Source organism: Cardiocondyla obscurior, linkage group LG03 (genome assembly GCF_019399895.1).
Source record: "Cardiocondyla obscurior isolate alpha-2009 linkage group LG03, Cobs3.1, whole genome shotgun sequence".
In the NCBI taxonomy this organism is placed as follows: Eukaryota; Metazoa; Arthropoda; class Insecta; order Hymenoptera; family Formicidae; genus Cardiocondyla; species Cardiocondyla obscurior.
The window spans coordinates 1807388-1819733 of NC_091866.1; the positions used below are offsets into that span (position 1 = coordinate 1807388).

At 36.5% G+C, this 12346-nt stretch overlaps 1 protein-coding gene and 1 long non-coding RNA gene across 3 annotated transcripts in view; one reads left to right on the plus strand and one right to left on the minus strand.

Annotated features, from left to right (window-relative positions):
• The window catches only part of LOC139113579 (uncharacterized), an 18787-nt gene extending 12751 nt beyond the window's left edge, over window positions 1–6036 (minus strand). Inside the window, exons 1-2 of the long non-coding RNA XR_011547725.1 lie at window positions 5790–6036; window positions 5083–5190 (exon numbers count right to left, since the gene is read on the minus strand). This is a non-coding gene — a long non-coding RNA (uncharacterized lncRNA). The remainder of the gene's footprint in view (window positions 1–5082; window positions 5191–5789) is intronic.
• A 269-nt stretch (window positions 6037–6305) lies between these two features.
• The window catches only part of LOC139101406 (LON peptidase N-terminal domain and RING finger protein 3), a 32739-nt gene continuing 26698 nt past the window's right edge, over window positions 6306–12346 (plus strand). The window contains exons 1-3 of one of the 2 annotated variants that reach the window (XM_070654529.1): window positions 6306–6415; window positions 7231–7318; window positions 7409–7600. The gene's annotated coding sequence lies outside the window, so the exon portion shown is untranslated. The remainder of the gene's footprint in view (window positions 6416–7230; window positions 7319–7408; window positions 7601–12346) is intronic. The other variant, XM_070654530.1, reaches the window with a different exon arrangement.

The window sequence follows — 12346 nt, forward strand, 5'->3', positions numbered from 1 at the left end:
GTCTATTTTATTGAAACTCGGTGAGAGAAAATGAGCCTATAAGAGAAAATTGCAAGGTTTCGAAAGTGTAGATACGAATCACGAGACGAACGTGATGTAACGATAACACAAATGTCCCTGTACATGACAAAAATGTCATGCAGAAAAAAAAAATAAAAGTTTGCAATTAGCAAAATAGAAATATGAATAAATGATCAGGTGTAATTAATTACTCGACAATTTAACTACGCGGCAGTAGATATTTAAATAGATTGTTGATTGGTCAAGATGTTAAAAGATCAATCATATGTCAGCTGAAAAGTGTTATTTTCTATGAGATTTTCATCTTTAATTCATGATTGGTATTTGCGTGAACACTTATTTTGTCACGGATATTATATTAAATTATTACAAAATTATTACATCATTAGAAAACGTAAGTTACATTACACCGTTGAATACTGATTGAGAAAGACTAATTTTACTATACTGATAATTTATTTGCAAGTATTTTAATGAATTATTATTTCATCTAAAAATTAATTCTGTCAAAAAGAAACTTTTATTATCTTTTTAATAGTAATTGCATAAATTAATAAATATTACTAAGTTACTTGTGTATGTGAGAATTAAATAGATGTGTTCTTTTCTATTAAAAAAAAAGAAAGAAAGATAACGTAAAGTCAATATTACACATAAATAATTTTATACTTCTTTAGCAAAGTTTATTAATAATTTTGCGCAATATTTCTGCGAAATTCGATTTTAAAATTATAATTCTAAATATTTGTCAGATATCGCGGTACACAATTCCATTGCTACGTAAGATCATATTTCCATTACAGTTGCGCAAATTTGGGTCATAAAGTGAGATCGCTACGGCCCACTTGGGTTTTATCGTAAACGTGTAGTGATTATGTAACAATACAATATGTCTTTCCGTTGCTCTATAATATACAGTTAAATATACCAATACTTCAGTGCCAAAGAAACAACATTACGCACAATTTTTTATTTTAATAAGCTTTCATTATTATCTGGCCTAAACTGTGAATTAAAATAAAAAAATGTCAAGTAATTAAAAACCCTGAACAATTTAAATTCCAAAATTTATATAACAATAAATTGAACTTTTAACACAGTAGAATATAATTTTACGTTATTTATTTGATTGTAAAGTTTGATGAATAATAACCGGTTAATATCATTTTTCTCTTCCACTTCCGATCTTTTGTGTCTGCTTTTACAAACTTTTATTTTCATTTCTTAAGAGAATTGAAAAAATCTTTCTGAATGAGATAAACATATGGTTTTGTAATAACAGATTATTCTAGTGTCGCATGAAAAAAAGGTGCTATTACTCACAAAAGAAATGTCGACGTCGTGTCCTGCCAACAATATTCTCTGTTGTAAGTCACGCTCGTCTAAGGAGGCGTAATCGCGCCATTTTCGTAATTGCATTATTACGAGAATAGGCATAAGCATCTAGCTGGCGTTGTGCAAGCAGCCGCGACTTTATTCGTTACATCGTCTTGCGTTATGACAAGTAAATAATCAGTTGCTCTGCGATGTGCTTATATGATATTTTGCAATTATGCATTAGACGTCACCATAAATTAAAAAAAAAAAAAAAACTAAGTCTTAAGTATTAACAAATAACTTATTATGAATGTGAAATAAATGCAGTTTTAATCAAACCGAAGTAAAACAACTTTGTTGAATTTTAATTAAACGTTTGACAAACAAAGTTCTACCTCGCGTTGAAAAAAGTTTGCGTTATCTATTTTTAATCTCAAAATTGAAAAAAAAAATTGTTTTTAAAGTTATTAAATATTTTGCGCTATATTAATAAAGAGAAAAAAAACAGAATTACCGCAAGCCAATATAGGTATCAGCGTGCACTTATATAATCATCGTAATCGACGACGCGCAGACGAGGCGGTTACGGCTTCGCAACATTGACGTCTATCGTTGTAAATGATCGCATTTGCAACCGTGCGTCCTAGAATATCGCGCCCGTTAGATAATAAAAATGCTGCATTCGCCATATTTGCGAGATTTTATCTTTCTAAGGTTCAATTATGACACCATTTATATACATATAATTTTTATTCGACATTTCAATTAGAATTGATTACCCGTTTCAGTAATTTTACTTTAAACACGTACAACACGGTACGCAATAGGTTTCAAATGCTACGTTAAATTAAAAATTCTAATTATTTCTTTCATAAAAAAAAAAAAATTATAAAAAGCAGAAACTAAGATATTAAATTGTTAATTACACGGACATTACTGTTGAAGAGGCTGAATCAAGTACTTACTACATTATGTACAGAAATAAGCGAGTAATGATTTTTCGGCGTTATATTTATTCAGAAATTCGGATACGAATGCGCAGTTTGGTAAACTAGAAATAGGTTGCAATGCACATTCAACATCCAACGCGGCTACTTTTACTTAATGCATTTCAAACAGCGTTAAACGATCTCGAGCGCGAACAATATATAGTTTGCATTTACATTAAATATTAAAGACGAGAAAAAAAAATGTGGATGCTTATATTTATATCTCATGTTGCAGTTAGTACTTCTACTCTCCGTAGAGCCTCCTCAAATCCAGCTAGAGGAGATTGTAGAACATCAACTAAATCTGGTTTACCTATCAGCCAACAGACTGATGTTAGAATCATGTCTTCTGAGCTCACATTATAAGAAGTGAAAATGAGATGCGGAGGTTTCACATAATGGCCCTTTGTTAACTCTAAAAATATCACAATCCGTTTCCAGTCTTCTGTTGGTTAGTCCAACATCATAACTTAAAAATACTCGATAAAATATGTAGTAATTAAAAGAAGTTTTTAATAATTTTACTCATCATCTTATTAAATTATGATATCAATGGTCAATGCTTTTCTTCAAAGCTGTATATTTTTACGGAAAAAAAATATGTTGTAGCAATAAATTAAAGAATATCACGTAATTAACGTATGCGATAAGAGATAACAGCGTATATTGAAGATATCGTACGCATATATCGTCGTTTTTCTGATTTTTGTTAAAAGTATTTTTAAGTTTAACGTAAAGCATAAAAGAGTCCCTTATCAGATATGAGTAACCCGTATATTTAAAAGCTTTTAATAGACTAGCAGTTTAGAAAAATCAGTAAAAATGTAATCAATAAAATTGTAGATGAAACCAAAGAATAAATTAAGGATATTAAAAGAGTCGATGGGCCAGCCCAAAATAATGTGATCTACGTTTAAAATATTATTTGCGACAGGCCGCATCGTGAGAAAGACGCAGAGTAGCTGCCTTTGTTTAAACGATATCGCTTAAGTACAGCGTGCGAAAGCGCTAAACACTCATTATTCTCGGAACTGTAAAATGGTAGGGCGTCATCTTGGCAAGCCTTATACTCGAGAAGCTCGTTGTTCTCGCTTAGAGCAGTGACATAATGCTACTTCTACGCGCACGTACGCACATACGCGCAAAACATACAAAATCACGATATATATACAAGTATATTAGCTTGCGTTGATTCCAGAGAAGATAACAAATGTAGATTGAGCATTATAAACAAATGAAAATGCAAAAAAAAATTATATTTAATGTCTTAAACAGATAATCATCTTTTAATAATTTTAAAAAGAAGACAAAGAAAATATTTCTTTTTTTTTTTACTTTATCGAGTAAAGGCTTATGTTTAATCGCTTTTCTTTTTTCCTTACGTGAATGCAAGGTGATAGAAATATCGCTATAATGGCGACAATACTTCTTATTGACAATAAAACGATACAGATATAAAGTATTCCAAATAAAATTATTTACAGTTAAATTATTTATCTTGAAAAAGTGTAAAAGTTATCGTGCAAGTTGCAAAAATATGATGACAACTGTTTTCATTGCAATAACGAATCTTAAGTAGATCGAGGAAAAAAATTGAAGTAGATACGGAACGAGACATTGTTTTAGATAAGCATATATACATGTACATATTTCATTATTTAATGCTCATGCACAGGTATTTTAAACCGGAAGATTAAATAAATTTTATTTTTTAATTTCATGAATTCTACCTAATATCTTGTCTTTCATATCAAAACATTCATCGATCTTGAGTTAGTTTCGTGAAATATCGATCTCTTGTAATAAATACAATAATTCGCAAGTCGGCATCACGTAGATACAAGAGCTTATCGTAGCAGGCAGGTTCGTGACTAATGCACGATATCGCGAGGCTTGTTAAACGATATTGTAAAAGCTGTTAAACGAATCTTCTACTTGATATTGCACCAGGATAACACTGAGTGTGTTGCTCTTAAGCAGATCGCCGTCAATTAAATGAAAAGCTCGACGAAATGCCGGGGAAGAATACGAATAGTTGATAGGCTCTATCAACGTAGTATAGTTTAATTAAATACGCGTGTTACTGTTATTTACTTGTCATAACGATACCGTGTTCGCACATATCGCGAGTGTAACGATAAATGAAGCAAGAGAAAGACTGCCGTTGGATTAACACCACGAATTCACACGTATACACATTCTCATACGATTTTTAATATTGACAGAAATGTTACTGATTGCCAAAAAAAATATATATATATATTTAACTACAGAGTAATTGCCCAATAAGAAAATAAATTTTATCAAACTTGTTATAGTGCAGAGCGAGTCATTAAATATATTCTAATGACACGTTGTACTGTTGTAATATCGTTAATATAAAAATATGATCCAAATATACAGCTCTAAATGTCACTTCTTTCACGTCTCATTTAATTATTATTTTTTAATACATTTAAATTATATTATTATTTGTAAAAATAAAATTCATTACAAGTACGCTTGCACTAGTTGTTCAAGTGGGCAATTATCTCTGCAGTGAAGTTTACGAGAGTAATAGAAGAGTATACTGAAAAGAAACGTAATTACTTTTGGTCCCAGCAAGAACTTTATCATATTTAAAAAAATAAAGATAATCTAGTAAGTTATATTCTAATTATTTTTAAAATCAAGTTAATGGTATTTATTTAAAATATGATGAATAGGCCCAATAGTGATTATATTTCTATTTTATTGAATGAGTAAAAAGACTCACCCATTTGGTGTTTTTCAGACCCCTGTTATTTGGTGCTATCCAAGCTGCTGCTTCGTTGTCCGATGCTATCCAAGCTGGCGTCTCCTCTTCCAGCCTTTCGATCTTAATCTGTACGACAAAGGATCTAATTACAATCGGAAAGAAAAGTGACCGCGCAGGAATGATTCGTTCGATCAACTTCGTCACGAAAACGGGACGAATGTTCGACAGGAACGGCCGCGTCGAGTTACGAGACGAACATCCTGCAATAGAGTTCTACGGAAACAGGCAGGAAACGAGACGAGAAAACGCAAAAGGCGATTTCGTACGATCTTCCGATGTCATTTGCAATCATACGTACAATAATGAATTGCATCACGACTGCTCGCTCGAATACCATCCGCGACGCTTTGCTATATGCCGGACACAATCATGGCGATGGCTTCTTTTTTTACGCCGTGTACGTACGTGAGGTAGGTCAAACCGAGATCGAAGATCCAGCTCGGTCTCGCGAAACGAGTTTCACACATGCACGAAAATAATCGACGATCGGCGGAGGTTGTCCCCCCCTCTACGAGCAGTCGAGACTTCATCGACGCTGTTTCTCATTCACATCGTATTACTGATAAACTAGCCGAGAACGATGCAGGCGACCGCGCGCGAGAGAAAGACCGGCGACTCTTTATCCACGTCAGCGGTCAGTTTTCTACAACACGAGTAAAATATACCTTCTTCCGAGTAGATGAGGCTGTTCGGCAGCTTCCGTAGTACCGGAGACTCGATTCGTTACCGTGGAACCACTAAATTCAGAGAAAGCGATAGCGCACGTCATCCCACGCACTCGTTACGGTGGCTTCGCAAGTAATGAGGAGAGGAAGGGCTGCTTGTGTCGAACGGTCGCTAGGCGTCGCTCATCTATACCACAGAAAAACTTTTTAATACGTTTCCAAAGGATTTCAATTTCAAAAGATTTGTCTGAAGGACGGAAAAAGCATTTCGATCCTTACACTGGCGCGCAGTTCGACATGGGGGACGGTCGCAGGTTCCGGCACAGTTTCAGGTGTACTTTACATCCGAGAAAATTACTGCACATCCGTTATGTGCACGTAGCAGGCTGACCAGCCGGCATGGGCCCTATCTCGGTTTTCGGTACAGTTCCAGGTGCACTTTACGCGCCAGAAAGTAACTGCGCTGCGCAGCTCATCCTCCCCTCACTGCTTGTGAAGCCACCTTGACGAGTGTCACGGGACGAGGCCCGCTGATCATTTTCACCGAATTATGCGGTTCCACGGTGACGGATCGAATTCCTTGGTACTCCAGAAGCTGCGGAACGGCCTCTTCTACTTGGAAAAAGGTATGTTTTACTTGAGTTGTAGAAAATTGACTGTAAACGTGGATAAAAAGATCACCGGTATTCACTCGCGCGCGGACGCCATGTCTCGGCCCGTCTATCGGTAATACGACGTGAATGAGAGACGGCGTCGATGAAGTCTCGAGTGCTCATAGACGGGATATTCAAGTACTCGTGTGAAACGCGTTTTGCGAGACCGAGCTGGATTTTCAATCTCGATTTAACCTCCGTCACGTATACTGAAAGGCATTTAAGGTATTAGCTGTGGCGACGGCGGTAAACGTACGTGTCCTCTCTTTCTCTCGGCCGGCGAGGATGCGTGACGTAGTTAGTGAGGCGCGTTCATCCTCGGTCCTTGGCTGCCGGCACCCCGCGGTACATGTACCTAGACTACGCGCTTCGTGTAAGACTCGACGCACACGGCAAGGTCTCGTAAGCTAGCGCCGTTGTTGCAGCTAACGCCATATTTCCTTTTCAGTGTACGTACGCGGCGTAGAAGAAGTCGTCGCCATGATCGTGTTCGGCACATAGCGAAGCGTCGCGGATCGTATTCGAACGGGCAGTCGCCATGCAATTCATTACTGTACGTAAGATCGCGAACGACGTCGGAAGATCGTACGAAATCGCCTCTTGCGTTTGCTCATTTCGTTTCCTGTCCGCTTCCGTAAAACTCGGTATTGCACGATGGTTAGTCTCGTAATTCGACGCGGCCGTTCCTGCGGAACATTCGTGTCGTTTCCGTGACGAAATTGATCGAACGGATAGCCCCTGTGCGATCACGTTTCTTTCCGATTGTAATTGGATCCTTTGTTGTACAGGTTAAGATCGGAAGGGTGGAGGAGGAGACAACAGCTTGGGGAGCATTGGACAACGGAGTAGCATCCTGGATGTCTCGTTATTCACACGGTAAGAAAGAGATATAGACACTTCTGCATTTGTTTACAATTTTGTAATAAATATGATTAATCTAATTTTTTTAATAATTCTTTTGTGCAGGTTAAGACCCGAGGTGTCAGAGAAGAGACGGCGACTTGGAAAATATCGAGCAAGAAAGACCTTAAAGGCATCGCACATTTTGATCTGGAAAGCATCAAACAACAGCGACCTGGATAGCTTGAAACAACAGCGTTCTGGAAAGCACCTAACAACGCCGACCTTTGGGAGACATGAAGCAGCAACAACGTTTCGGTGAGTCTTTTTATTCATTCAGTGAAACAGAAATATAATCACTATTGGGCCCATTCGTCATTTTTTAATAAATACCATTAACCTGATTAAAAAAAATAATTAGAATATAATTTACTAGATCACATTTATTGTTAGAGATATGATAAATTTTTGGCTGGGACCAGAAGTAATTATTTTTCTTTTCAGTATACTTTTCTATTACCCTCGTAAACTTCATTCCAGAGATAATCTCCCACTTTAACGATTTGTGCAGACCGGTATTGTAATAAGTTTTCTTTCCGCAATCAATAATATAATTAAAAAATAATAAAAAAGCGATAGTTAAACGAGACATAAAAGAAGTAACTAACAGAATCATCATAAATCGTTTATGCAAATTTTCACGTCTCATAACAAAATATGCTTGATATCATTAATAATCTAAATACAGAAAAATATTAGACTTAACAAAAAATAAGAAACTCTTAACTAAAACTTTAACCCGTATTTTATACAAACTAGAACTTTTACGTTAAAAAAAAAAAAAAAGAATTATATCTATTTCTATTATTTTATTCATTATCAATGTTTACCTACTTTTTACTAATATTGCTAACACGCGCAAATGCGTGTCGTCAAGTATATCGCAATACCCTCGCGAAGCGGCAAAGAAAATAAAAATTATCCGTCCGTATTTACACGCGCTTGTTACTCGCAATCCGATCATTCATTGCGGCGTGTCCCCGCTGTAGATAGGACGCTCGCGACAGACATATCGCCGACGCTATAACGTTGCATCGCACCGATCCCCACTGTATCGCACGACTGGGCGCGATTCACGCTCATTCATTACATAAAGCAGCTCACTGTTTACCGAGAGCCCGCTTTATTTTTAGTCATGCCGCGTTGCTTTATGCGACGCCCGCCGATTTGTGAGACCGCACCGTCCGTCCCTCGTTCGTTCTCGCAAGAGCGCGGTTAACTCCCGTTTACGCAACCGCGTTTCGCAGCCGTTTCTCGGCGTCGCGGATCGTGCCGCACGCATTCGAGAATTACGTTCCGATGAGCCGCGATCACGACTGCGTCTTATTCCAAGTTCCGCTGATAACAAGAAATCGGGAAATCACCTTTCAGCGTAAAACGTTTATGTAACGATTATCCCACGCGACCGGTGCTTTTAGACAAATTAATTAATTTTTTTTTTTTTACAAAACGACCGATAGTAATGCAGTCTAGTAGAATGTCAAGTAAAAAAAGATAATAGTGCAAAATATATCCACCTTCGTCGAGTGGGCTTTTTTTTGCAGTAAAAAAAAAGAAATAAAAAAATATTTTTTTTTTAATAAATCGGCGAGAATCAGAATTTGTAAAACATAAGAATACGTTGAATGTCATCACGATTGTGGCATTGATCGCGGACACAAAGCCAATATATTTAACTTTTATTAGCACGTAAACTTCTTCCTTTTTCTTTTAACGCTATTAATAACAATCAATCTTTTTTTTATATATATATAAATTTATCAGCCGAAGAGGCCTTACATAATTTACTGAACCCAAAGACTCTTTCGAAACAGTTCTAACCGCATTTTTGCGAAATGGCGCAACCGGTGAATATTCACAAAATGTTTCGTGTACATTCGGCCGATTGAGGAATTCAAGTCGGTATCCGTACTTTTCAATCGTATATATTGAACTCGTTAAGTGTTGCTCAACGCTCTAGTAAACGCGCGACTCGGTAAAGTGCCTAATTACGAAACGCAATGTTTAATAACGTGCGCGATAGGTCGGCTAAGTAAAGTTAGCGCGCGACGAGCTTTTTAAGCGATCGTCGTTACCTTTGAAAGTAGCGATTGCAGTTTGATAAAAGAACAAAAACAAAGCAATTTGTTAATAAGATAATTTAACAAATAAGCCAGAGGATGTGGCTTATGATTTCCTTTGCACGGGAAATAAAAAGTACAGTTAAATTTTGTAAAATTAAAAAGAATATAAAATATGTAACGTATTCTTATTAGCAATAAAAATTCAAAAGCACTTTAAATTTAAATAAATTAAAAGAAAAAAAAGTATAATTACAATTATAATATATATATATATATATTTTTTATATAAAAATAATTTTTAAATAGTTGTAGTTTATATTTTTTCAAGTTTTAAAAGAATATCGGGATAGATTTTGTGAAATTTTATTTCGCACCCGCGGAAACTGATAACGTATTAAGAAGTCTCGAAATCGATTTAATCGAAGCTTCAAATTATATTGCACTTTTCCTCTTTGCAGCTCGATTAAATAAACTTGATAACATAATCACTCGCTCCGCTGTTTTTATTCGTTACGTCTTCAATCCAAGAATAAAATTAAAATATTTACGTAAACTTGCAAAAGAGCGAGATTAAAACATTAAACGGAGACGTAGATTAGCGATAAACTGCTATGGTTTACGGCATTAATGAAAATCGTCAACGGCGATTGGGATCGCGTTGCAAAATTCCCATGGGTGCCTCCGCCGCCGAAAAGGAGCCTGGTACAGCGGCGTGTGGTTGCGGCGCGCCTCGCCGGCCGTGTGTAAACCATTTACGTAACGTCGCAAGATACGCCGTATTTCGATGATTAACAATTTGTTTTGCGATCGGCAAAGGTGACTCTTTGTACGGCACAAATACCTTACGTAAGATAGCAGATAAACGTGCGTATGCAGCTGGAGATTAAGCGCGCGCGGTTTTTCGGATTTCGTGCCGAGACGCGATTTATTTTTTCTTCTTCTTTTTTTTTTTTCCTTTTTTTCTTTTTCTTTTTTGCCTGCATCTTCTTGCAACGTGCACCGCATTTATCGAAATCGAAAGAACCGCCGAGCTGCCAAACGATGGCCCGGCTTCTTGCCACGCGTATCGCTGTGAAGCAGATTAGTTGATAATTCTTGCCGCTTAATTGCCGCATAGTAATTTATAAATTTTTTCTTAAATACTTACATCCTGATTTGGAAAATAAATGTATATTCAAGTGGGGTAATATTAATAAACTCAGCGCGGCGGAACAGTTTGCAAAAGTCGATTCTCGTTGCAGTTAACATTCCTCGTCGCATAACGATCGAGAAAATATGCGCGCACGCATACACACGTACGCGATATATCTTCCCCATGCATCATCGTTATTCCTCGCTACATCTGTTAAGAAATAAATTTATTCGCAGAATGTAAGAAGCAGATACCCAGAATCTTATTACGCGCGAGTATGTCAGATTGAAATTTCGATAGAAAGATACCGCGATTTATTAGAATAGAATAATGTTAGAATTTGGAATAAAATACACGCGTGCAATGATTGGTTTAACAATGCTCTTGTGATTTATAAAGCTTTAATCGTATATTAGATGTTTACTTATTCAATATTCCGCTGTTAAATAACGAAGTGCGTCATCATATTCGTTACGCTTTGCTTATCCATTGCTTATGCATTTGTACGTTGACAAACGCATAATCTAAATACCTCGGGCAATCACTTGAAAGTATCAAGACGCTTGTTATTACAGCTATTGACTGCTATTCATCTTACCTCTTTCTACAATCGAGCGTCAAATTGCTCTTACATTAAAATTAAAATTAAAATAAAATTCATTTAAATCAATAAAAGAAAAAAATAATAATAAAATAAAATATATAATACTATATTGATAATTATTTTCTATATTAAATCTTGACAATTAGATATTCGAAATTGTCTCGGTTAATAAAATATCGCCGATTCGAATCGAGCGATCGAGCTTATTTATTGTAAAAAAAAAAAAAAAATTATTTATTAAGAAAGAACACGCCATAGGTTGATGGTAAGCGCAAAAGGTTAATCACCCCGTGAACTCGCCATATATTGATCCCTTATTCTTCGTCGCCCTTTCCCTTGCCTGGCTCTCATAGTACGCAATCCGGCCCTCCCGTTTCATTTCGAGGAGCATTCCTGTGGCGTCTGCGTATTCCTTTCACGCACATGTGTGTGCACACATGTACGCAACAGTCAAACGAAACGTCATCTCGGGATAGGTTTGCTATTTTAGTGAGAAATCGTGATATTATCGAAGGACTACGTTTTATCGGGCGAGAAGCTTTTGTTGTCAATTGTAAAAGTTCATCACCCTCGTTATTCCACGTCGACGGTACAGTCACGCTCTTTCGCCATCGTTGGGCACATCCGTCGTGATTCCGGCGTGACCGTTCTTGTTGCGAGAATCCGATCGATCGAGCTAAGGACATGACGAGTAGTGTCTGGGAAAATATCGCGAATGAAAATTCTTAAAACCCGGCTGCGCGAATACTCGATGTCGAAGGGAAGGCGAAAAATAATTGGGCTTCGATGTAAAAGTGATTTTCGAAAAATTCAACCGCGAGGATACCGATGGGGTCACGAACGAGGAATCGAAACGATTTAATACGCCGCTGGATTAACCGATAACAAAAGCATTGACTGACGTTATTGGACTTCAAGGTGATATCGATACTTATATAATTGTACGCGATAAGAAAATAGTGCGGGCTTTTAACTCGGAAGACTTGTGCGAGTAATAAAAATTTTTTTTTTTAATATCTGAGAAGTTATTTTGACGAGCAGATTATGGGCTTATTAAATAAATGCGTCAAAAGGATTATTATTTTACAATTGACAATTATACTGTACCGCGCGGAATAAAACGTTCTCCAAAAGAGACGATAAAATAAACCAATTTGATCCAGATATATTGGTGATCGGAAATTGCTACAAGCTGCAATAATTTC